Here is a 5499-nt window from a genome sequence, read left to right on the forward strand (position 1 = left end):
TAAAAGAATGGTGCTGCTGTTACAGTGGATCAAAGAACCATTAGCAACACTGAGCTTAAAGTCAGGAAGTGCAGTGCGCTATAATTAAACAATAAAGTGTTCCAGATAAAAGAGAATTTATGAGACTCTTAGAGAAATTGTGTTGGGTTATTTAGGAAACAACACCTGTATTAAACATGCAACTGACTCCCTCAGGGCGTTTTCTTCCTAAATATTAGTCACTGTACCTTTATAGACACAAATCTGGCTGATAATTTTTGACAAACTATTTGTTCTTTTAAAAACAGTCAGTTGCTTTTTATTTCATATGACAAGACTCAAGTGGAACACCTGTGGCCTGCTGGTTTCCACTTGTATTATGCCACATATTTAGAATTAGTTGGAATTTTATACACTGTGAACAAGATGCCCTGTGGGAGAACTGAGGGTTACACACTACAAAATAAAGGCTCAGAGCGTGAAAGAATATGAAATGTGACCTGCTGCTGCAGAGTTGTTTAGATCAGGGTATACGGATAATATCCCAATCTACATCCTTTTCAAGTGAAAACAACATTTATTATGATTCAAATAAATATATAATAGCAAATCTTCCTGTATAACAAGAATGAAAATATTTCCACGCATGGAAATTTTTAGAGCTGCACTTTAAATATGACTATAAGTACATAAAACAGCAACAGTCAAATATAGCAACTTTAACATAAAAAATAACATGATAAAAACAATAAATAGATGAGTGCTCCTAAAATGTTATTTGCAAATCACACATTATACAGTATATTGTGACAGACGGCTGCGGCCCTTTCCCAGTCGGCAGGCCGATATACTGTAAGGACTCGGGGAGCACAAGTGCAGAGGACACTGCCTCCTTCTGAGCGCTAGATAGTTGCCCCTCTGGGTTGCAGCCGCACCTCAGATTCCCTCAGGGCTCCATGGGAGTTGGAGTTTGGCACAGCTCTGTTGGGCTCCATGATGCCTGCCAAGGTTTGTTGTAGAGCCCAAATTTGTGTTTCCACCACACCTGGAAATACTTCCAGATAATGCTGTTGAGCCACCTGAAGTGCTCCCAGGTGCAGCAAAAAAGGAGCCGTCTCACTTTGTAGCACTGCCACATAAATTTATTTTCTGGTTGTCTTTTGTCTCTCTATGTGAATCCTGTCTCTGTCTGAGCAAAACTATAGCATAAGATGGGTGGGTTGGATTATGTAAATAGGGAGGACCTTTGTGAGGTATGGGCTATCGTTGCAATTTCCGGCAGTTCCATGGAAATGGACGCACTTTTGAAAAGGAGCGTGAAAAGGCAGGAAGAGAAGAGGAAAAACAGCCTGAGCTTTATGGCGTAGAGGAAAGACGTGACATATCTAAAGCCAGGAAAAGGATTGTTTCTTGTGGAGCACCAAAAGTCTGATACAGTTTGGTGGTGGCCACCTCGAAGAATCCCGATACACTGAGGGAAGTGGACTAGACAGTGGATGGGATCGAGATCAGAGTGAGCAATAAATAATCTTTTATTCTGGGATTTGCACGTCTGAAGAATTGTACTATTGAGAGATATAATTATCTTATAAAGAGACTAAATTGATTGGATGTTGTGGGATATTTTTGGGTATATGATTTTATGGCATTTGTTTACTGTATATGTTGGGAGAGGGAGTGGGCGGTTTAGGAATCGGTTTATGTCCGTGGAGTTTGTGGGATTGCATATAAGTCATTAATTAAATTTTTTCTCTGTACCTTTTCTCTGGATCATTTCTGTAAAATACAATTTCATGAGTGGATGTAATTTTCGGCACTGTGGAAAGGGGTCTGAAGACAGTTTGGGGTTGACATGCAACCTGTAGTTAATTTTTCACTATAAACGTACTGAAACGTTGCGGTTATGATCTCTACAACTTCACTCAGGGAGCCAGAGTCGGGAGGAAGAATGTGAAGCTTGTCGGAGGAGGAGTGGAAGTGGAAGGGAAAGAGGAAAGGAGAGGAGAAAAAAGAAAAGACATTGTGTGCTGTATATTGTGCTGTGCTCATTGTAACTGTGCTGAGGTGGTAAGAATAATAGGTAGGAGTTTCCCACACCTAAATAAAATGTGCGTTGTTCTTTTGAAAGTTCTTACTTTTCACTTCCAATCATGAAACTCACTTATAAGGCTGCATTTTTCTGCAAGTGGTCTTATTTCTTGAGCCACTAATGAAGCTGATATTTTTGAATGGTTATCACTATGAATTGGATCATTGACCTTACCGGTTTAGGATGATTATGAATTTCATATTATTCCACTGGAAAGAGAGATCTGCAAAAGGTCACTACAAAAAAGACACTTAATTGTGTCATTTTTAATTTTTATTATGTTGTAAAATAAATTCATACTAGAATTGTTCTTTCTGGTTTGCATGTTTTCATTTTTTATGTTCTAAATTTAAGGAATTGTTTATTTTAGATATATAAACATAGCTTCATTAGGAGCAATAAGAAGAATGAGAGTATTGATTTTGCTGATGTATAGGAAGAGCAAATATTCCTGACTGATTTTCATTTAAAATACAGTAGAGGTGTGCTCCATTACTGTGTCCTGCAATGAGCTAATTCTTTGCAGCGAGGGGAGGGTTTTTGTTTTAGCAGGGAAGCAAGACAAGGAGTAAGAGTTTTCTGACTATCGTGTGTAATTTTCATCAGATCTGTCAGATTGCCAAGTTCATCACCTGTGTATGGGTATACTCATTAAGTTAGGATCAATAAGTTGACTTAGGGTTATTTTTTATTCACTACTGCAATAAAGTTCTTTAATTGTAAGAAGTGAGTAATACATTGTTTGATGTGTCATAATCTTTAGTCCTGCTTGAAATGTTGCTTAACAGGGAGATGGGCAATATAATAATAATAATTTAAAAAAAACAAACTATAATAATAATTATAACATTTGCATTATTATTAAAGTGTGATTCAAGTTTGCACCCCCAGGGAAATCAAAAGGTGTTAAAATCATTAATTAACAAACGGGTTACTAAGAATTCTCATAATTTATTCACATTCAGTGGTACTGAAGGTTTTTTAAGCAAGAAGAAAATGAGACATTAATCATGAAGTCATGATAATTTAATAATGGCTTTATTATGGCTCTTTATCTAAAATGTATTTGTTTGTTAGTCTTTTTTGTTAAAATGGGGTTAAGAATATTTGATGTCATATTATGCAAATATCACAGATGAAACAATTTCAAAACACAAGGAAACAGATATGAACCAGCATGGCAAATCCATCTTTCTACACTGCTGGGCCACCAGTTTATCTTAGCAATATTGTGATGATATAAGTCAAAAACTTGTGAATGAAGATACCTACATCTAGAAGGCATTTGGACAATATAGAATAAACAAAAGCATGTGAGCCTGCTCCTAAACTGTACCTTAGCTTAATGACCCAGTTTTACATTGGCAATGATGGACTACACACTTCTGGGACTGCAAGTTCACCCAGTTTTCCACCACTGAGAAGACTGAACTAGGACTTCAATCTGTTTCCCTACAGAACCTGGGTTAGACAGAAACAACCCCTAAATCCTTGGTGACGGCTAGTGTCATTAAACTCAAGATAGTTTCAATGAGATAACAACAAGCTTTATTTCATTTAAACCTTTGTTTATTTGCAGAGATACCAGGCATTTCAAATGGTAGGAGTATTGAAACCTGAACGATTTAAATCAAAGTAAATACAGCAAGTGTCATATCAGGCAGTCCACCATGAGCAGTTCCAGAGCTGAAGTCTTTATCTTTTTAGGCCAGTTGCCATGCATGTATATGCTAGGATACTATTGCAAGTGACTAGCCTTAAAATGATGCCAAAGAAAATGTTTCTGAATCTTCTTGATTATTCATTCTGATGCACATATATGTGCATGCTGAATATACCTTCTGTCTAAAAAAGCACTTGCTGGTTGAACTCCTGTTTTAATACACACAATCAAAAACGAAGCTAGTCTTCCCTCATGAGCTCTGCAATCTTGTTTGCACGGTTTACTAACTTACCATATATACATTATCCTAAGTCCCTATAATACCATTCAACAGACCACACAAAATAAAAAATTATGGGTCTTATTATCACATAATGTAAAAAGCAACATTTAACCCTTATACAGGCACCTTGTTTGCAAATGCTTTTGTCTTTAGATAAGAATTGCCTTAATATTTTAATTATCATCTTAAGTAAAAATTGTTTAAAATTCTGCAGCATTGTAGGCCTAGATTTTTATAAATGTTGCTGTATTGCTTGGCTGCGCATGTTTTTGTTGATAAGTGACCAGAACTGCTTTAAATCAAATGTATAAGCCAAACTGCTACTACAACGCATGCATGCCATTTATGGTTTTACATGCTGTTTCTAAGTTATACAAGCATATCACAGTAAAGTGTCAGCTCTGAAAGCAACTGATTGTGGATACAGGATTTTAATTTTATGAGTTCTTCATAAAGGGAATTTTTCCTTTGAAACAGGATCAGTAATAGTGTATTATCATTTCTGTATTTCAATAATTATTATTAATTATTCTTTAGCTTAAACTAAATACTTCAGCTCTTTTACTTTTCTTCATAAATCAACCCCTGTAGCCCTGGAATCAGCCTAGTTGCTCTTCTCTGAACCTTTTTCTAGCACTGCTATGTCCTTTTTGTAGCCTGGGGACCAAAACCGTACACAGTACTCTAGATGAGGCCACACCAGTGCATTCATAAAGGCTGAGCATAACCTTCTTGGACTTGTACTCCACTCCGCTATATAACCTAACATTCTTTTTGCCTTCTTAATGGCTTCTGAACACTGTATGAAACTTGATAGCGCAGAGTCCACTACGACTCCTAAATCCTTCTCATAAGGTGTACTCTTGATTTTCAGACCTCACATTGTGTATTCAAACCTAACATTTTTACTTCATATGTGTAATACTTTACCTTTACTGACACAAAATTTTATCTGCCACAAATCTGCCCAAGCCTGTATGCTGTCCAAGTCTTTCTGTAATGACTTAACGGATTCCAAATTATCACCTATCTTGGTATCATCTGAAAACTTAACCAGCTTGTTACTTATATTCCTATCTAAATCATTTATATATATTAAAAATAGCAATGGCCCTAGCACAAGACCCCTGTGCAACACCACTCTCAACATCAGCAAATTCTGATAATGTTCCTTGCACCATAACCCTCTGTTTCCAGTGTCTGGGCCAATTGTACACCTATCTACAAACATCACCCTAAACTCCCACTTCTTTTACTTTGAAGAGTGGGTGCAGGTACTGGAATAAAAGTAATAAGAGGTAGATAATGCCGAAAACATCTTTCAAATGAATTGAGAGCAACTCTTGTAGATCACGTGTACATCCATGGTCTGTCCCTGAGAGATGCTGGGCAAAAAGTACAGCCTCATGTGTGCAGATCAAGAGTGCAAAAAAAGAAGACGAGGAAGGAATGTCATTGGTCATCATGCTATGGACACTTTTCCTG

The sequence above is a fragment of the Polypterus senegalus genome, chromosome 4 (assembly GCF_016835505.1).
Source record: "Polypterus senegalus isolate Bchr_013 chromosome 4, ASM1683550v1, whole genome shotgun sequence".
In the NCBI taxonomy this organism is placed as follows: domain Eukaryota; kingdom Metazoa; phylum Chordata; class Cladistia; order Polypteriformes; family Polypteridae; genus Polypterus; species Polypterus senegalus.